The sequence below is a fragment of the Budorcas taxicolor genome, chromosome 1, assembly GCF_023091745.1.
Source record: "Budorcas taxicolor isolate Tak-1 chromosome 1, Takin1.1, whole genome shotgun sequence".
NCBI classification, from domain to species: domain Eukaryota; kingdom Metazoa; phylum Chordata; class Mammalia; order Artiodactyla; family Bovidae; genus Budorcas; species Budorcas taxicolor.
In genome coordinates, this window is record NC_068910.1 from 59,855,767 (window position 1) to 59,877,791 (window position 22,025).

At 41.5% G+C, this 22,025-nt stretch overlaps 1 protein-coding gene across 1 annotated transcript in view; it reads left to right on the top strand.

Moving 5' to 3' along the window:
• The window catches only part of LANCL2 (LanC like glutathione S-transferase 2), an 82,042-nt gene that overhangs the window by 51,577 nt on the left and 8,440 nt on the right, over nt 1-22,025 (top strand). The window lies entirely within an intron of this gene.

Below are 22,025 nucleotides of genomic sequence, written 5' to 3' on the forward strand. Positions count from 1 at the left end.
TAATATTTCTGCTAGTACGCAGAAAATCTTATTTCGCTGTTCATCACCACTATAGTTAGAGCTGTAAGTGTGTATGTGTGTCTTAAAAGGGATTATATTATGTGTAAGAGAAAACCTAGATGACGTAAGTATGAATAACCAGTAAGGTAGGAGGTAGCATTAGAGCCAGTGCTCTTTGTTTGACTCCACATCGTTTCATTTCCTTCCCTGAATAAGCCTTTGTTGCGGGATGATGATGATTTGGGAAATTTTAAATCTGAATTTAAAATTATTATAAAATTATTTATGGAAGATGGACATGGCGTTCAAATTTTCACACATAGTATTATTGGAAATTTGGCAATGCATTTACTGATTAACTGTAGTAGACTCTCAATGTGTCTGCGGACAGTGTTAAGAATACTGTTATTTCTCTCCTGGACTGAAAATTACCATGTAAACTGAAATTATCATGTAAAATTGCTTTTGAAATTTTTTCTTTTAATGCATCTTTGTAATGGTTGATATTTGATTTTCGCTCCTATAGATGCTACTCACATTTCACATAGGGCATACTCTTCTTGGTATGAACATGTATTATTTGAAATTATGTAGTATTTTAGATGGTCTTGGAAAAAATGTCAAGATTTTTAATACTATTTCTGTGATGTATTAGGTCTTTTGTTAATTGAAAGTGATTTCCTAACAGTTACGTTTGTGGACATTTGCGGACCTCACGGATGGAAGCTATTTTGGTGAATAGTTACAATCAGTGAGTTTCTGTGGTAGCTTAGATGGTGAAGAATCTGCCTGCAGTGCAGGAGACTTGGTTTTGATTACTGGGTTGAAAAGATCCTCTGGAGAAAGGAGTGGCTACCCACTCCAGTATTCTTGCCTAGAGAAACTTATGGACAGAGGAGCCTAGTAGACTACAAGTCCATGGGGTTACAAAGAGTCAGACATGACTGAGCAACTAACACTTTCACTTTTCTATGATCAGTTCTTTATTGTAAATTATAGGTTATAGTAACAAAATCTTCCACCTTCTAACCACACATTTAGGCCTTAGGGCATTAGCAGTTTGTGTGGACTCAGCCACTAATAAACAAATACTAACATTGGTCAAATAAAGTTATATTTGAAAAAGTAAATATGTTTCACAAGAAAACCATGTAAGTCATAGCAAAGTAATATCAAAGTTATCCTTTGATTCTGGGCTGAATGTATGAAAAAACCATACCCTCCCTTCCTGTACCCACAATCCTGCTCTGTAATTTCCACAGTAGAACTGTTAGAAATGCATCTTGATGGTCAACTCTTGACCTTACTTTTCATCAGCAAATGTTTTCATATAAATTATTCTCTAAAAACTCATTTGTTAGTTAATTATTTCTAACGTGGAATATCTTTCTTCTAGGTGGTGTTTGTCAGAATCATCTGGAGAGATTATTTTCAAACTATACTTTCTTTCCTTCTTCCTCAAGATTCTGGTACCTTCCTGATATGAAGCGTCGTTATAAACATATTAGTTTACCCCTTTGTCTGTCAATTGTTTCGGTTATTTTACTACTGTGAATAAGCTGTAGTGAGCACTTGGACACGTCTTTTTGTAGACTTATGTTTGCATTTCTTTGGGAGCTGATAACGAGGAGCAGAATTGCTGGCTTCAGAAGGTGACTTGCTTAGTTTCATAAGACACTGCTAGACCTTTCCTTAAAGGGCTGTACCATTTTTACATTCAGTCAGCAGTGTAGGCGAATTCCAGTTGCTGCACATCTCTGCCAACTCTTGGTGTTGAAAGTTGTCTTCATTTCTGGTGGGTATTTCATTCTGGTTTTGATTTGTGTTTTCCTGATGTTTAGTAATATCGAGCAATTTTGCTTGTGCTCATGGGTTGTTCGTACAGTTGAACCTTTAGCAACACAGGTTTGAGCTTTGTGGGGCCACATATTTGAATCTTTTTCAATAAATACAGTACTATGGTACAACACAGTCGATGATGGGTTGAATGAAAATACAGAATGGCATACAGATAGGCCCCACTGTAAAGTCACACAAGGATTTTCAACTAGGTGGGGGCTGGTACCCCAGCCCCCAAATTGTTCAAGGGTTAACTGTATATTTTTGTTAAGTGTCTGTTCATATCTTTTCCCCACATTGTTTTATTTATTTTTTTATCGTTTTATTATTGAGTTATAAGAATTCTTCCTCTGTTCTGGTTGTAAGCCCTTTTGCAGATATGTTTTGGAAATAATTTCTCTCAGTCTGTAGTCAGCCTAATTTAATATTCTGTATGGGATCTTTTAATGAATCGAATTTTAAATTCTGGTGAAGTCTACCTTGTCAGTGTTGTGTTTTCTTTTTTTTAATGGCAATTACTTTCTGAATCTTGTCTAAGAAATTTTACTCACTCCCAGGTTATACAGACAGTATTCTCCTACATGCTTCATGGATTTAGATTTTATATTTAGAATTGTCTCAAATTAAGTTTTATATACTGTATGAAGGACTGAGGCTCATTTTCTCACTGTAGAAGTGTTTGATTGTTCCCACATTGTTTGTTGCAAAGACTTATTTCCCCAATTGATTTGGTTCCTATAGAGGCACTAATTCAAAGATCAATTACCCAGTAAGCATAGGTTTATATCTGGGCTCACTATTCTGTTACTTTGGCCTCTTTATCTGTCATCGTAATACCATCTTGTTTGGATTACTCTAGCTCTAAGCTTTAAAATCAGGTATGTTCAGACTTCAGCTTTGTTTTTCTTTTGCAGAATTGTTTTAAATATCCTAGATCCTTTGCATTCCAGTATAAAATTTAGAAATCAGTTCGTCAGCCTCTGCAGAAGAGGCCTATTGGGATTATGAGTGAGATTGCAGTCAATTTATAGATCAGTTTTGGTAGATTTGATATTGATATTGAATGTTCCTGTCCACAAATATGGTTTCTGCTGTTTATATTTTCTTTCTATTAGGTCAGCAATGTTTTATAGTTTTTGATGTTTTTGTATTTAAAGTGTGTCTCTTCATAGTTGGGCCTTGTCTAGCAGTGCAGGTTTAACAGTCTCGGCCTTTAATTTGGAGGTTCAGTTTAATAATATTTGTATGGTTGGATTTAGCTCTACCGTTTTTCCATTAGGTTTCTGTTGGCTACATATTGGGACTTTTTTCCCCCTACCTTGTTTTTCTTTTTTTTTTCTTTCCCTTTTAGGGAGGTAGGAGAGATTAATTGGATTTTTTTCAGGAATTCCATTTTAATTTCTCTGTTGACTCTTTAGTTGTATCTATTTGCACATTTTTTTCAGTTCAGGTCAGTTGCTCAGTCATGTCTGGCTCTTTGCAGCCCCATGGACTGCAGCACACCAGGCCTCCGTGTCCATCACCAACTCCCAGAGTTTACTTAAACTCATGTTCATTGAGTCAGTGATGCCATCCAACCATCTCATCTTCTATTGTCCGCTTTTCCTCCCCCTTCAATCTTTTCCAGCATCAATCAATCAGGTCTTTTCAAATGAGCCAGTTCTTCTCATCAGGTGGCCAAAGAATTAGTTTCAGTTTCAGCATCAGTACTTCCAGTGAATATTCAGAACTGATTTCCTTTAGGATGGACTGGTTGGATCTCCTTGCAATCCAAGGGACTCTCAAGAGTCTTCTCCAACACCACAGTTCAAAAGCATCAGTTCTTTGGTGCTCAGCTTTCTTTATAGTCCAACTCTCACATCCGTACATAACTACTAGAAAAACCATAGCCTTGACTAGACAGACCTTTGTTGGCAAAGTAATGTCTCTGCTTTTTAATATGCTGTCTAAGTTGGTCATAACTTTCCTTCCAAGGAGTAAGTGTCTTTAATTTCATGTTTGCAGTCACCATCTACAGTGATTTGGGAGCCCCAAAAATAAAATCTGTAACTGTTTCTTCATCTATTTGCCATGAAGAAGGGACTGGATGCCATGGTCTTAGTTTTCTGAAGGTTGAGCTTTAAGCCAACTTTTTCACTCTCCTCTTTCACTTTCATCAAGAGGCTCTTCATTTGTTCTTCACTTTCTGGCATAATAGTGGTGTTATCTTCATATCCGAGGTTATTGATATTTCTCCCAGCAATCTTGATTCCAGCTTGTGGTTCATCCAGCCCAGTGTTTCTCATGGTGTACTCTGCGTATAAGTTAAATAAGCAAGGTAACAGTATACAGCCTTGACGCACTCCTTTTTCTATTTGGAACCAGTCTGTTGTTCCATGTCCAGTTCTAACTGTTGTTTCCTGACCTGCATACAGGTTTTTCAAGAGGCAGGCTGGGTGGTCTGGTATTCCCATCTCTTTCAGAATTTTCCACAGCTTGTGGTGATCCACACAGTCGAAGGCTTTCTTATAGTTAATAAAGCAGAAATAGGTGTTTTCCTGAAACTCTCTTGCTTTTCTGATTATCCAGCAGATGTTGGCAGTTTGATCTCTGGTTCCTCTGCCTTTTCTAAAACCAGCTTGACCATCTGCAAGTTCATGGTTCATGAATTGCTGAAGCCTGGCTTGGAGAATTTTGAGCATTACTCTACTAGCATGTGAGATGAGAGCAATTGTGTGGTAGTTTGAGCATTCTTTAGAATTGCCTTTCTTTGGGATTGGAATGAAAACTGACCTTTCCCAGTCCTGTAGCCACTGCTGAGTTTTCCAAATTTCCTGGCATATTGAGTGCAACACTTCCACAACATCATCTTTTAGGATTTGAAATAGCTCATCTGAAATTCTATCACCTCCACTAGCTTTGTTTGTAATGATGCTTCCTAAGGCCCACTTGTGGAGAAGGAAATGGCAACCCACTCCAGTGTTCTTGCCTGGAGAATCCCAGGGACGGCAGAGCCTGGTGGGCTGCCGTCTGTGGGGTCACACAGAGTCGGACACGACTGAAGCAACTTAGCAGCAGCAGCAGCAGCAGCAGCAGCAGCAAGGCCCACTTGACTTCACATTCCAGGATGTCTGGCTCTAGGTGAGTGATCACACCATCATGATTATCTGGGTTGTAAAGCTCTTTTTTGTATAGTTCTTCTGTGTATTCTTGCCACCTCTTCGAAATATCTTCTGCTTTTGTTAGGTCCATACCATTTCTGTCCTTTATCGAGCCCATCTTTTCATGAAATCTTCCCTGGGTATCTCTAATTTTCTTGAAGAGATCGCCGGTATTTCCCATTCTATTGTTTTCCTCTTATTTCTTTGCACAGATCACTGAGGAAAGCTTTCTTATCTCTCCTTGTTATTCTTTGGAACTCTGCTTTCAAATGGGTGTATCTTTCCTTTTCTCCTTTGCTTTTTGCTTCTCTTCTTTTTACAGCTATTTGTGAGTCCTCCTCAGACAGCCTTTTTGCTCTTTTACATTTCTTTTTCTTGGGGATGATCTTGATCCCTGTCTCCTGTACGATGTCACAAACCTCCATCCATAGTTCATCAGGCACTCTGTCTATCAGATCTAGGCCCTTAAATCTGTTTCTCACTTCCACTGTGTATCGTTAGTGATTTGATTTAGGTCATACCTGAATGGTCTAGTGGTTTTCCCTCCTTTCTTCAATTTAAGTCTGAATTTGCTAATCAGGAGTTCATGATCTGAGCCAGTCAGCTTCTGGTCTTGTTTTTGCTGACTGTATAGAGCTTCTCCATCTTTGGCTGCAAAGAATATAATCAATCTGATTTTGGTGCTGACCATCTGGTGATGTCCATGTGTAGAGTTTTCTCTTGTGTTGTTGGAAGAGGGTGTTTGCTATAACCAGTGTGTTCTCTTGGCAGAACTCTGTTAGCCATTGCCCTGCTTCATTCTGTTCTCCAAGGCCAAATTTGCCTGTTACCCCCGGTGTTTCTTGACTTCCTATTTTTGCATTCCAGTTCCCTATAGTGAAAAGGACAACTTTTTTGGTGTTAGTTCTGAAGGTCCTGTAGGTCTCCATAGAACCGTTCAACTTCAGCTTCTTCAGCGTTACTGGTTGGGGCATAGACTTGGATTACCATGATATTGAACGGTTTGCCTTGGAAATGAACAGAGATCTGTCATTTTTGAGATTGCATCCAAGTACTGCGTTTTGAACTCTTGTTGACTATGATGAAGAATCCCTTCTAAGGGATTCTTGCCCACAGTAGGAGATATAATGGTCATCTGAGTTAAATTCACCCATTCCAGTCCATCTTAATTCATTGATTCCTAAAATGTCAACATTCACACTCTTGCCATCTCCTGTTTGACCACTCCCAATTTGCTTTGGTTCATGGACCTAACATTCCAGGTTCTTATGCAATATTACTCTTTACAGCATCAGACCTTGCTTCCATCACCAATCACATTCACACCTGGGTATTGTTTTTGGCTCCATCTCTTCATTCTTTCTGGAGTTATTTCTCCACTGATCTCCAGTAGCATATCGGGCACCTACTGACCTGGGGAGTTCATCTTTCAGCGTACTATCTTTTGGCCTTTTCATACTGTTCGTGGGGTTCTCAAGGCAAGAATACTGAAGTGGTTTGCCATTCCCCTCACCAGTGGATCACATTTTGTCAGAACTCTCCACCATGACCTGTCTGTCTTGGGTGACCCGACACAACATGGTAATAGTTTCATTGAGTTAGACAAGGCTGTGGTCCATGTGATTAGATTGGTTGGTTTTCTGTGATTGTGGTTTTCAGTCCGTTTGCCATCTGATGGAGAAGGGTAAGAGGATTACGGAAGGTTCCTGCTGGGAGAGACTGACTGAGGGGGAAACGTGAAAGTGAAAGTGAAGTAGCTCAGTCATGTCCGACTCTTTGCGACCCCGTGGACTGTAGCCCTCCAGGCTCCTCCGTCCATGGGTTTCTCCAGGCAAGAATACTGGAGTGGGTTGCCATTTCCTTCTCCAGGGGATCTTCCTGACCCAGGGATCGAACCCAGGTCTCCCGCATTGCAGGTAGACGCTTTAACCTCTGAGCCACCAGGAAACTGGGTTTTATTCTGAGTGGTGGGGCCATTCTTAGTAAATCTTTAATCCAGTTTTCCATTGATGGGTGGAGCTGTGTTCCCTCTCTGGTATTTAACTAGGGCCAAACTATGGTGGAATGACTTCCCTGGTGGCTCAGATGTAGGAGACCCAGATTCAATCCCTGGGTCGAGAAGATCTCCTGGAGAAGGAAATGGCAACCCACTCCAGTATTCTTGCCTGGAAAATACCATGGACAGAGGAGCCTGGTAGGCTACAGTCCATGGGGTCGCAAAGAGTCAGACACGACTGAGCGACTTTACTTTCAAACTGTGGTGGAGGTAATGAAGATAATGGTGACCTCCTTCAAAAGATTCCACGCATGTACTGCTACACTCAGTGCTCCCAACCCTGCAGCAGGCCAGCACCAATCCATGCCTCCACTGGAGACTCCTGGACACTCATGGGCAAGTCTGGGTCAGTCTATTCTGGGGTCACTGCTCCTTTCTTCTGGGTTCTGGTGCACAAAGTTCTGTTTGTGCCTTCCAAGAGTCTATTTCCCAGTACTGTGTAAGTTCTGGCAGCTCTATGGAGGGGTTAATGGCGACCTCCTCCAAGAGGGCTTATGTCATACCCAGGTCTGCTGCACCCTGAGCCCCTGCCCCTGTGACAGTCCACCACTGACCTGTACCTCCACAGGACATGCTCAAACACAGTTCTGTCTCAGTCTCTGTGGGGCCCCTGGGTCCTGGTGCACACAAGGTTTGTTTGAGCCTTCTGAGCATCTCTGGAAGGAACGGGGTTTGATTCTAAGTGTGAATTTGCCTCTCCTACCATCTTGCTGGTGCTTTTCCTTTGCCCTTGCATGTAGGGTATCTCCTCACAGCCGCTCCAGTGCCTGCCGTTCTTCTGGGGTTTCTCTGACCTCAAACGTGGGGTATCTCCTCTTAGCTGGTCCAGCAAAGCACAGCTGCTGCTCCTGACCTTGGACGTGGGGTATGTTGTCACGGCTGGTCCAGCAAAGTGCAGCCGCTGCTCCTGACCTTGGACGTGGGGTATCTCTGTATGGCTGGTCCAGCAAAGCATAGCTGCTATTCCTAACCTTGGACATGGGGTATCTCCACACAGCTGGTCCAGCAAAGCACAGCCGCGGCTCCTGACCTTGGACGTGGGGTCTCTTCTCAGCTGCTCACTGCTCATTTTTTAGTGGTTACTAAATATACATCTTTAATATTTCAATATAGAAATTTCAATGGACATTCTTAACTTTTCACAGTCTCCTTAGAATTAACATTGTACATTTCACATAAAAAAGAAGAAAATAGTAAGTGCCAAGTTCTCTTGACTGCAGTTCTTTATATCTTTATTACATCTGTCAGATGTATAAATCAACAAATGTTAAAAACCAGTGATATAATTTTTAGTTTCATAATTTTGCTTTTTAAATAGTATTTTAAAGAAATTAAGACAAAGAAGATGGTCTTTCATATTTATTTGTATGTTTGCTCTTTATAGTGCTCTTCATTCCTTCTTGAAGATCCATATCTTTCCTTTAGGCTGAAGAGCTTCCTTTAGCATTTCTTATAGTCAGTTTGGTAACAACACATTGATTATCCGTTGTTACTTATCACTTGTCTTTATTTCACCTTCATTTTTTTTTTTAATGGAAAATAAAGGACAGTATATTTTAGTTGTAGCGTATACTTTTGGATCCCAACACGTTGCTAAATGTCTCATAACTCAGGCCCTGCCTCAGGTACTTAGCACCGTACAGGCACCAGGTTGTTCTGCCTGGAACCACACACTTGAATGCACCAGCTGGAACTCCTTTGACCCGGCTTTGGCTTATTCAGTAGATGACTTAGGAGAGGGTGATCCATCGTCAAAGAGGTGATTCGTGCAAGGAATGCATGTCTGGCAAACAGCCTTCAGTTTGTTGATTGTTGTGGTATTTGTGGTAACAAAGATTTTGTATCTTTTTCCTGATTTAAGGAAATTTCTTGCAGTTCTCTGTGATGATGATGACATCCAAATGAACCAATGAAATTCTAACAGTAGACTTCCTACTGTTTCATATTCCTGTGGCACTAGTGTGTGGGTATTTTGTACCAAAGTGCTTTATAGATTTCAAGGTGAGCTTGACATTTTGGGAGTACTGGTTCATCTATGTTACATACCAGGGAACTTTTCTTAATATATGTGAAAATTTTGGTTATTTCCTGGTTGTTCCAACAGTGGTCATTTTCATGGGCAAAATCTGAAGCCATCCCTCTGGGTGGTGCTTCAGTCTTCCTTCTACATATTGTGGTCATTTGTGAAGAATGCTCTCCTTATCATGAACATTTAAATCAATTCTGCGGACGTTTCTTTATTATTCCAAAAACTGCAGAGAACAGGGATTTCGTAATAACTGATCCAGAAATTTCCTACCACTTTAAGAATGCCTAACAATAAGACTCAGTGGTAAAGAATCTGCTTGCACATTCAGGAGTTGCAGGAGATGTGGGTTCGATCCCTGGGTCAGGAAGATCCCTGGAGAAGGAAATAGCAACCCACTCCAGTATTCTTGCCTGAAGAATCCCATGGACAGAAGAGCCTAGTGGGCTACAGTCCATGGGGTCGCGAAGAGCCGGACATGGATTAACGACTGAGCACGCACAACAGTAAGCAAAAGCAGTGATGGAGGCGACTACTGCTCTGTACTTAGGAAAACTCAGTTCTTCCACCCTATCAAATTGGCTGCTAAGTGGAAGATGTTAAAAAAAAGAAAGAAAAAACCTGAAGTTGCTTTTTTATATTATTATTGTTATGGGATTCCATCTCTCCAAGACTTACAATGAAAATGCCTCTTAGGAATTATTTGCTTAATTAACTGGTGAAAGACTGTAAGTTAATAAAGTAAGTATTATTTCTGGAAGAGGTCTTAGTAAATGAATCACCTGAAACTTCACTTCTTCTTGTGAGAATTAAAAAAAAAAAGTTAAGTAGTTTTCTTAACTTTGTGTCATGTTTGTTTCTTGGCAAGTCAAAACTCTGTCACCAATCCAGCTTCACTGAATATGAGCTTATATTTTTTCCTTTTTTCGTATTTTCCTTAAAGGCTTTAATTTTAATAGTTGAAACCATTTTGAAGAAGATAAAGGAAATATATGATAAAAAGATGAAAGCTTTAAGAAGAGAAGGAAAAGCCTTCATTTCCTTGGAGCAGACATTGTTATTCATTGTTTATGAGGGAATGATAAACACCATGGCAATAAGACATAATGATTTGCACCCCACAAGCTGGTCCATATAGTCATGTATTAAACCATAAAAGAAAAAAGTCAACCCAATTTTCCCTTGGAAAAGGGAGTAATATCAGAATGTTATAGCTCAATGGAAAATTTCACAAGTTATTAAAAAAATCTGGATTTTATTTCATACCTTGAAATCCACAGCAGGGTTCTACAGAGGAGAGAGAGGAGCAAGGTCTCAGTGACCAGGTCTGAGGGAGGGAGGGAGTATGTTCTAACCCAGTGGCTCCAAAGAGTTAGATTCACTCTGCAGAGGATTAGACGTGAAACAGTGTGATCTCAGAGGGCTCTGGAACCACTGGCACCTTCTCTTCACTCTTGTTTATTTATTTTTTTAATTGGAGTATAGTTGAATAGCATGAAAAGGCGAAAAGATATGACACTGAAAGATAAGCTTCCTAGGTCAGTAGGTGTCCAGTATACTACAGGGCAAGAGCAGAGAAATAGCTCCACAAAGATTGAAGAGGGTGAGCCAAAGCAGAAACGACACCCGGTTGTGGATGTGTCTGGTGGTGAAAGTAAAGTAAGATGTGTAAGGAACAGTATTGCATAGGAACCTGGACTGTTAGGTCTGTGAATCAAGATAAATTGGATGTGGTCAAACCAGAGAGGGCAAGACTGAACACTGACATTTCAGGAATCAGTGAATTAAAATGGACGGGAATGGCCAAATTTGATTCAGATGACCATTGTATCTACTACTGTGGGCGAGAATCCCTTAGCAGAAATGGAGTAGCCATCATATTCAACAAAAGAGTCTGAAATGCAGCCCTTGGGTGTAATCTCAAAAACAACAGAATGAACTCAGTTCATTACCAAGGCAAACCATTCAACATCACAGTAATCCAAATCTGTGCCTCAACCACTAATGCTGAAGAAGCTGAACTTGGAATGATTCTCTGAAGACCTACAAGGCCTTCTAGAACTAACACCAAAAAAAAGATGTCCTTTTCATCATAGTGGACTAGAATGCAAAAGTTGAAAGTCAAAAGATAGCCTGGAGTAACAGGCAGGTGTGGCCTTGGAGTCCAAAATGAAGAAGGCAGAGGCTCACAGTTTTGCCAAGAGAACACACTGGTCATAGCAGACACCCTCTTCCAGCAATACGAGAGACGACTGTACATGTGGACATCATCAGTGCCAAAATCAGATTGATTATATTCTTTGCAGCCAAAGGTGGAGAAGCTCTACACAGTCTGCAAAAACAAGGCCTGGAGCTAACTATGGATCAGACCATCAGCTCCTTATTGCAAAATACAAGAAAGTAAGGAAAACCATGAGGCCATTCAGGTATGACCTAAATCAAATCCCTTATGATTATGCAGTGTAGGTGATGAATAGATTCAAGGGATTAGATCTGGTAGACAGAATGCCTGAAGAACTATGGATGGAGGTTTATAGTGTTGTATAGGAGGCAGTGACCAAAACCATCCTCAAGAAGTACAACAGCAAGACGGAGTGGTTGTCTGAGGAGGCCTTGCAAATAGCTGAGAAAAGAAGAAAAGCAGAAGGCAAAGGAGAAAGGAAAAGATACACCCAACTGAATGCAGAGTTCTAGAGAATAGCAAGGAGAGATAAGAAAGCCTTCCTCAGTGATCATTGCAATGAAATAGAGGAAAACAATAGAATGGGAAAGACTAGAGATCTCTTCAAGAAATCAGAGATTCCAAGGGAACATTTCATGCAAAGGTGGGCACAATAAAAGAATAAAGAAACAATAAGGGCCTAACAGAAGCAGAAGAGATTAAGAAGAGGTGGCAAGAATACACAGAAGAACTACACAGAAAAGATCTTAATGACCCAGATAACCACGATCCTGTGATCACTCACCGATAGCCAGACATCCTGGAGCGCGAAGTCAAGTGGGCCTTGGGAGCATTACTACAAACAAAGCTAGTGGAGGTGATAGAATTCCTGCTGAGCTATTTCAGATCCTAAAAGATGATGCTGTGAAAGTACTGCAGTCAATATGCCAGCAAATTTGGAAAACTCAGCAGTGGCTACAGGACTAGAAAAGGTCAGTTTCTATTCCAATCCCAATGAAAGGCAAGGCCAAAGAATATTAAAATTACTGTACAGTTGTACTCATTTCACATGCTATAAGGTAATCCTCAAACTCTTCCAAGCTAGGCTTCAGGAGTACATGAACTGAGAACTTTAAGATGTACAAGCTGAATTTAGAAAAGGCAGAGGAACCGGAACTAATTGCCAACATCTGCTGGATCATAGCAAAAGCAAGGGTATTCCAAAAAAAGATCTGCTTTGTTGACTACGCTAAAGCCTTTGACTATGTGGATCAAGACAGACAAAAATTCTTAAAGAGATGGGAATACCAGACTACCTGACCTGCCTCCTGAGAAACCTGTATGCAGGTCAAGAAGCAACAATTAGAACCGAACATGGAACAACAGACTGGTTCCAAATTGGGAAAGGAGTACATCAAGGCTCCTTTGTCACCCTGCTTATGTAATTTATATGGAGAGTACATCTTGTGTAATGCTGGGCTGGATGAAGCCCAAGCTGGAATCAAGATTGCCGGGAGAAATATCAATAAACTCAGATATGCAGATGATACCATTCTAATGGCAGAAAGCGAAGAGGAACTAAAGAGCTTCTTGATGAAAGTGAAAGAGGAGAGTGAAAAAGCTAGCTTAAAACTCAGCATTCAAAAAAAAAAAAACAAAAACCAAGATCATGGCGTCCAGTCCCATCACTTCTTGGCAAATAAATAGGGAAATAATGAAACAGTGACAGACTTTATTTTCATGGGCTCCAGAATCACTGCAGACAGTGACTGCAGCCATGAAAGGCTTGCTCCATGGAAGAAAAGCTGTGACAAACCTACACAACATATTAAAAAGCAGAAACATCACTTGACTGACAAACTGAGTGAGTGAGTGAGTGAAGCTGCTCAGTCGTGTCCAACTCTTTGTGACCCCATGGGCTGTAGGAGCCTACCATGCTTCTCTGTCCATGGGATTTTCCAGGCAAGAGTACTGGAGTAGGTTGCCATTTCCTTCTCCAGAAGATCTTCCCAACCCAGGGGTCGAACCCATGTCTCCCGCATTGTAGGCAGATGCTTTACTCTCTGAGCCACCTTACTGACAAATTATGTATAGTCAAAAGCTATGTTTTTTCCAGTAGTCATGTGTGGATATGAGAGTTGGACCATAAAGAAGGCTGAGTGCTGAACAATTGATGATTTTGAACTCTGGTGTTGGAGAAGACTCTTGAGAGAGTCCCTTGGATTTCAGAGAGATCCAACCATCAATCCTAAAGAAAATCAACTTGGAATATTCATTGAAGGACTGATGCTGAAGCTGAAGCTCCAGTACTTTGGCCACCTGATGTGAAGAGCCAGTTTGCTGGATAAGTCCCTGATGCTGGGAAAGAATGAGGGCGAGCAGAGAAGGGGGCGATAGAGTATAAGATGGTTGGATGGCATCACTGACTTAATGGACGTGAGTTTGAGCAAACTCTGGGAGATAGCAAAGGACAGGGAAGCCTGGCATGCTGCAGTTCATGGGGTTGCAGAGAGTCAGACATGACTTGGCTACTGAACACCAACATAGCTGATTTACAATGTCATTGTTAGCTTCACAAAGCAATAGTATATAGCAATAGTTATAGCAAAGCAATTCAGATTTTATATACACACACACACACACACACACACACATATATATATATAATTTTTTCAGATTCCACACATAAGTGATATCATATGTTACTTGGCTTACTTCACTTAGTATGTTAATCTCTAGGTCCACTCATATTGCTGCAAATGGCATTATTTCAGTCTTGTACTATTTCAGAGCAATATTGCATTGTGTATATGTACCACAACTTCATGTATTTATCCATCAATGGATATTTAGGTTGCTTCCAGGCTCTTGTAAATTCCACCTTCATTCTTTGAAGATATTTTTGCTGAATGTCTATGCTAACAGTTCTTTTTTCCCTTTCAGTTCTTTAAAGATACTGCTCCACAGTCTTCTGGCCTAAACTGTTTCTAAGATGTTAGTCATTCTTTTTTTAGTAGTAGTATATTTTTCTTACAAGTATGTGTTTTCTCTGGAAGTGCTTGACATATCCTTTTACTTTTTGGTTTTCAGTATTTTATCAGGTACCTATGTATATCTGTATTTATCCTGCTTGAGAGCCTTTGGGTTTTTGACTTGTAATTGTATGCCTTTCATGACACTTGGTAAATGTTAGGCCTTTAATTTTTAGTAGGTCCCTAAGACTTTTGTTTTTAATTTTTTTCTGTAATTCAGATTGTATCATTTCTATTTATTTAGCTTCATATTCACTAATAATTTCTTCTGTATTAAGTCTTACCAGTAAATTTTTAACTTCACCTATTGGTGTTTTATCAGTTTCTGAATATCTGTCTTTTTTTTTTTTTCCTATCATAACAACTTTAATTGACATTTTGACTCATATAACAGAAAAGTGATCAGATGGAGAAAGCTAGCAAATAAATATTTTTGTAAAACTGTTTTCCTAAATTATAAGAAGCATATTCTGAACAAAATAATAATTATTTTTCTAATGTGATCAAAGCTGTTCTTTTATCTTCCTCTTTCTGATTTTTTTCTATTCTTCTTTTAAATGTATTTATTTTTAATTGCAGGATAATTCCGTTACAATATTGTGTTATCAGTCAGCCTTAGTATACATACATCCCCTCCTTCCCACCTCCCACCCTGTCCCACCCCTCTAGGTTGTCACAGAGCCTGGGTTTGAGTTCCCTGAGTCATACAGCAGATTCCCATTGGTTATCTATTTTACATTTGTTAGTGTATATACTTCCAAGCTGTTCTCCCCATTCGTCTCACCCGTTCCTTCCACCTCACTGCCTGTGTCCGCAAGTCTGTTCTCTATGTCTGTGTCACCGTTGCTGCCCAGCAAATAGGTTCATCAGTACCATCTTTCTAGATTCCATATATATGCATTAATATTCAATGTTTGTGTTTCTCTTTTCTGACTTACTTTGCTCTGTGTAATAGGCTCTAGGATCATCCACCTCATTAGAACTGACTCATATGCATTCCTTTTATGGCTGAGTAGTATTCCATTCCATATGTACCTCAGCTTTATCCATTCATCTGTCGATGGATATCTAGGTTGCTTCCATGTCTTAGCTATTGTAAATTTGGGTACATGTGTCTTTTTCAGTTTTTGTTTCCTTAGGGTATATGTCTAGAAGTGGTCTTGCTGGGTAGTTGGTAGTTTTATTCCTAACGTTTGAAGGAATCTCCATACTGTCTTTCATAGTGGCTGTATCCATTTACATTCCCACTAGCAGTGCAAGAGGGTTGCCTGTTCTCCACATTCTTTCCAGCATTTATTTGTGTGGATTTTTCAATCATGGCCATTCTGACTGGTTTCTCTGGGATTTCCAAAGCATTCGCTGATGTTGAGTATAGTTTCTTTTTTATCCTTAAAGATTTTTAATGACTGCCCCAATTCCTTGCCTTTATTTTCAACATTTGGTCATCTCAGCATCAGTCCATTTTGTTACATAAGCCAACAGGTTCAGAGAAGTTACGATGACTTACCCAAAGTTACACAGTCAGTAGTTGTGGGAGAGGGAATCTAACCAGTGTCTTCTGACTCTAGATCCCTTATGTTGCCCTCTGCATTGCACGTCTCTTCAGACTTTCTGTCATGACACTTCCAGGGAAATTTAGCATTTGAGAGAGGTAATGTCGATCAGTAAATAGATTTTTCTGGCCAAGTTATAATGGCTACAATGTAGAAAAGATAAAATCTGTGATTAAATCTGGGGGCTTTTGTCCGTGTTTATTAAATTTCCAAATGTCCCACTATTAAAAGTCGCTTCTCACTTGGAGCATGAGCCTGTGATGGTGGTGGGTGTGGTGGCTGTGTGCCTGGTGCCGAGGGAGGAAGGGAAAGCTCAGTGTATGCAGTGCACCTCCAGCAGCTTCAGCCTAAGCAAGGGAGCAGGGGCTCTGCCTGATTGCACCAACTGGAGACCACTGGAGAGGATAAAGGAGCCATAGGTTTCCTTCAGGACTGGGCTTACTCTCTGTGATTTCATGACATAGCCTCTGAAACAGTCTCCCTTTGAAACAGAGCAGGACACTATGGTTCTGGTCCCCCACGCCATCATGTCCTCTGCCTGCCTTTTGTCTGTGGAAAACTTTAGTCAAAGAGTAAGTTTAATCAGAGAAGTGAGAAATGTGGAAATGAAGGGAAACAGTCTGAAGAGACTAAATGATAAGAACGTGCTCATTAAACACAGTCAGGGACCTTTGCTTCTTTCGCACGGGCCATACATAATATTCTGAGCTGTATCCTGTGAGCTGTCTTATAGATACTGAAAAACCAGGAGGAGAAGTGAGAGAGTCAATTACTAGGCAGGCTGAAAAGTCTGGGGGTCCCCAGGAGAGAGGGATCTGGGGTTCTCAAGGAGGAGATGGGGTCTGGAATTCTCAGGGAAAAGGAAAGGAGAAACTTTTTTTTCCCTCTACATTCCTTAGTCTTAGTCACATAAAACGTTTTTATCTTTAAGCCTCAAACTGATGATTACACAACAAACAACTCAGTTTAAACTCTGTGCTCTGTGAGTGAGGGAAGTTGCTCAGTCATGTCCGACTCTTTGCGACCCCGTGGACTACCAGGCTCCTCCGTCCATGGGATTCTCCAGGCAAGAATACTGGAGTGGGTTACCATTTCCTTCTCCAGGGGATCTTCCCGACCCAGGGATCGAACCCGGGTCTCCCGCATTGGAGGCAGATGCTTAAACCTCTGAGCTACCCAACCGGAATTGCATCACTTCCACTAGCTTTGTTCCTGTGATGCTTTCAAAGGCCCACTTGACTTCACATTCTAGGATGTCTGGCTCTAGGTGAGTGATCACACCATTGTGATTATCCAGATCGTGAAGCTCTTTTTTGTACAGTTCTCCTGTGTATTCTTGCCACTTCTTCTTAATATCTTCTGCTTCTGTTAGGTCCATACCATTTCTGTCCTTTATCGAGCCCATCTTTGCATAAAATGTTCCCTTGGTATCTCTCTTGAAGAGATCTCTAGTCTTTCCCATTCTGTTGTTTTCCTCTATTTTTTTGCATTGATTGCTGAGGAAGGCTTTCTTATCTCTCCTTGCTACTCTTTGAAACTCTGCATTCAGATGCTTGTATCTTTCCATTTATCCTTTGCTTTTTGCCTCTCTTCTTTTCACAGCTGTTTGTAAGGCCTCCTCAGACAGCCATTTTGCTTTTTTGCTTTTCTTTTCCATGGGGATGGTCTTGATCCCTGTCTCCTGTACAGTGTCATGAACCTCTGTCCATAGTTCATCAGGCACTCTGTCTATCAGATCTAGGCCCTTAAAGCTATTTCTCACTTCCACTGTATAATCATAAGGGATTTGATTTAGGTCATACCTGAATGGTCTAGCGGTTTTCTTTCCTTTCTTCCATTTCAGTCTGAATTTGGCAGTAAGGAGTTCATGATCTGAGCCACAGTTAGTTCCCGGTCGCATTTGTGCTGACTGTATAGAGCTTCTCCATCTTTGGCTGCAAAGAATATAATCAGTCTGATTACAGTGTCAACCATCTAGTGATATCCATGTGTAGAGTCTTCTCTTGTGTTGTTGGAAGAGGGTGTTTGCTATGACCAATGCGTTCTCTTAGGAGAACTCTATTAGACTTTGCCCTGCTTCATTCTGTACTCCAAAGCCAAATTGGATTGTTACTCCAGATGTTTCTTGACTTCCTACTTTTGCATTCCAGTGTCCTATAATGAAAAGGATATCGTTTTTAGGTGTTGGTTCCAGAAGGTCTTCTAGGTCTTCATAGAACCATTCAACTTCAGCTTCTTCAGCGTTACTGGTTGGGGCATAGACTTGGATTACCATGATATTGAACGGTTTGCCTTGGAAACAAACAGAGATCATTCTGTCGTTTTTGAGATTGCATCCACGTACTGCATTTCGGACTCTTTTGTTGGCCATGATGGCTACTCCATTTCCTCTAAGGGATTCCTGCCCACAGTAGTAGATATAATGGTCATCTGAGTTAAATTCACCCATTCCAGTCCATTTAGTTCACTAATTCCTAGAATGTCGACGTTCACCCTTGCCATCGCCTGTTTGACCACTTCCAATTTGCCTTGATTCGTGGACCTGACATTCCAGGTTCCTATGCAATATCGCTCTTTACAGCATTCGACCTTGCTTCTATCACCAGTCACATCCACAACTGGGTATTGTTTTTGCTTTGGCTCCATCCCTTCATTCTTTCTGGAGTTATTTCTTCACTGATCTCCAGTAGCGTATTGGGCACCTACCGACCTGGGAAGTTCCTTTTTCAATATCCTATCATTTTGCCTTTTCATACTGTTCATGAGCTTCTCAAGGCAAGAATACTGAAGTGGTTTGCCATTCCCTTCTCCAGTGGACCACATTCTGTCAGACCTCTCCACCATGACCTGCCTGTCCTGGGTGGCCCCACACGGCATGCCTTAGTTTCACTGAGTTAGACAAGGCTGTGGTCTGTGTGATCAGATTGGCTAGTTTTCTGTGATTATGGTTTCCGTGTGTCTGCCCTCTGATGCCCTCTCGCAACACCTACCATCTTACGTGGGTTTCTCTTACCTTGGACGTGGGATATCTCTTCACGGCTGCTCCAGCAAAGTGCAGCCACTGCTTCTTATCTTGGATGAGGGATATCTCCTCACAGCCAACCCTCCTGACCTTAAACATGGAGTAGCTCCTCTCAGCCCTCTTGCGCCCGTGCAGCCACCACTCCTTGCACATGGGGTTGCTCCTCTCAGGTGCCTCCCCTGTCCTCAGGCAGATATTAAGAGGTGGCAAGAATACACAAGAGAACTGTACAAAAAAGAGCTTCACGACCCAGATAATCACGATGGTGTGATCACTCACCTAGAGCCACACATCCTGGAATGTGAAGTCAAGTGGGCCTTAGAAAGCATCACTACGAACAAAGCTAGTGGAGGTGATGGAATTCTAGTTGAGCTATTTCAAATCCTGAAAGATCATGCTGTGAAACTGCTGTACTCAATATGCCTGCAAATTTGGAAAACTCACCAGTGGCCACAGGACTGGAAAAGGTCAGTTTTCATTCCAATCCCAAAGAAAGGCAATGCCGAAGAAAACTCAAACTACCACACAATTGCACTCATCTCACATGCTAGTAAAGCAATGCTCAAAATTCTCCAAGCCAGGCTTCAGCAATTCATGTACTGTGAACTTGCAGATGTTCAAGCTGGTTTTAGAAAAGGCAGAGGAACCAGAGATCAAATTGTCAACATCCACTGGATCGTCAAGAAAGCAAGTGAGTTCCAGAAAATCATCTATTTCTGCTTTATTGACTATGCCAAAGCCTTTGACTGTGCGGATCACAATAAACTGTGGCAAATTCTGAAAGAGATGGGAATACCAGACCAACTGACCTGCTTCTTGAGAAACCTGTATGCAGGTCAGGAAGCAACAGTTAGAACTGGACATGGAACAACAGACTGATTCCAAATAGGAAAAGGAGTACGTCAAGGCTGTATATTGTCTGTCCCTGCTTATTTAACTTATACGCAGAGTACATCATTAGAAAAGCTGGGCTGAAAGAAACACAAGCTGGAATCAAGATTGCCAGGAGAAATATCAATAACCTCAGATGTGCAGATGACACCATCTTTATGGCAGAATCTAAAAAGCCTCTTGATGAAAGCTAAAGAGGAGAGTGAAAAAGTCAGGTTAAAGCTCAACATTCAGAAAACTAAGATCATGGCATCTGGTCCCATCACTTCATGGGAAATAGATGGGGAAACAGTGTCAGACTTTTGTTTTTGGGGCTCCAAAATCACTGCAGATGGTGATTGTAGCCATGAAATTAAAAGATGCTTACTCCTTGGAAGGAAAGTTATGACAAACCTAGATAGCATATTCAAAAGCAGAGACATTACTTTGCCAACAAAGGTCTGTCTAGTCAAGGCTGTGGTTTTTCCAGTGGTCAGGTATGGATGTGAGAGTTGAACTGTGAAGAAAGCTGAGCGCCAAAGAATTGATGCTTTTGAACTGTGGTATTAGAGGAGACTCTTGAGAGTCCCTTGGACTGCAAGGAGGTCCAACCAGTCCATCCTAAGGGAGATCAGTCCTGGGTGTTCATTGGAAGGACTGATGCTAAAGCTGAAACTCCAGTACTTTGGCCACCTCATGCAAAGTTGACTCATTGGAAAAGAGTCTAATACTGGGAGGGATTGGGGGCAGGAAGCGAAGGGGACTACAGAAGATGAGATTGCTGGATGGTATCACCGACATGATGGACATGAGTTTGAGTGAACTCCGGGAGATGGTGATGGACAGGGAGGCCTGGTGTTTTGCGATTCATGGGGTCGCAAAGAGTCAGAAATGACGGAAGGACTTAACTGAATTGAACTGAACTCTGTATGACAACAGTGTATCCTGGTTGAGGACAGTTTCTCCTTCCTGAAAACCTTCTGGCTAATCCTGTTATCTTAAAAATGTAAATTATGGAGTGGGTCTGTAAATTATGGGTCTGTAAATTATGGGTTTGGAGGTCTTTACAACCTCCAAACATTCTTCTGATTCATTGTAATAACTAATTAAAAAGTATATAACTCCCTTGCTAACACTAGGGAGGGTCACTCTTTCTGCCCCCTTCTGATGTCTGTCGGAAGCTTTCTCTACCTTTTTTATACTTTAATAAAATTTATTACACCAGTTCTTCCCTGGTGGCTCAGATGGTAAAGCGTCTGCTTACATAGCAGGAGACCCGGGTCCTATCCGTGGGTGGGAAGATCCCCTGGAGAAGGAAATGGCAACCTACTCCAGTACTCTTACCTGGAAAATCCCATGGACAGAGGAGCCTGGTGGGCTACAGTCCTTGGGGTCACAAAGAGTCGAACCCGACTGACCAATTTCACTTTCACATTATTACACAAAAGCTCTGAGCAGTCAGACCTCGTTTCTGCCTCGGATCGAATTCTTCTCCTCCAGAGGCCAAGAATCCCTGCGTCTTTCATTGTTTAGCCACCTTTCAGAAGCTATCTACATGATTACCAGACTATCCAGGACTTGAGCTGCCACAATTCTGAGAACTGACTTCAAGGAAATGGGAACAAGTGCAGCGCAGAACTGAAGATTAACTGTATCTGTAACAACCAAGATGATGCCGGTCAGAACACTGATGACCAGTTGAAGATGACTGTTGGAGATGACTATGCTGTTTCTGCATGTAATCTCCCCCAACCCCACTCTGTTTGTAAAAGCTCTCACCTCCTGCTTGGTGGTGGTGTTGAGGGCGGAGTCGGTCTTTGGACATATGTCCGCCACCTCCCCCTACGCCAGTTGCCAGCATCTGAAATAAAGCAAATTTTCTTTCCACCAACCTGGCCTGCTTATTGGCTTTTGAATGGTGAGCAGCCAGACCCCCAGATGCTGATCCCCTTTCAGGTGCTGTTTCTCCTGCTCCTCAGAGCCGCCTCAGTTGGATGCCTAAGAGGTCACAGGGAAGATCCTTTTGGCCACCCAAGAGAACTCTTCTCCAGTGACCTTTTGCTTGTCTAAAACTTGTCTAAAACTTGTCTATGGTCTAAAACTTGTTTGCGCTAGAATGGAATGAGCTCAGCAGCAGAGATTGCTATTAATAAAATAACAGATTCTGAGGAAAGGACCGGGAAGGAAAACAAATGCAGCGTGAGGAGAAAGAGCAGAGTGAAGGGAAGTCGGAATGGTGAAAGCGTCCTCCTGCCCTGCCGGGGTCATCTCTCCCAAGCATGTTTGTCTCTATCCCTGGAAACCGCCGCGTGGAGGTGGTGCTTCC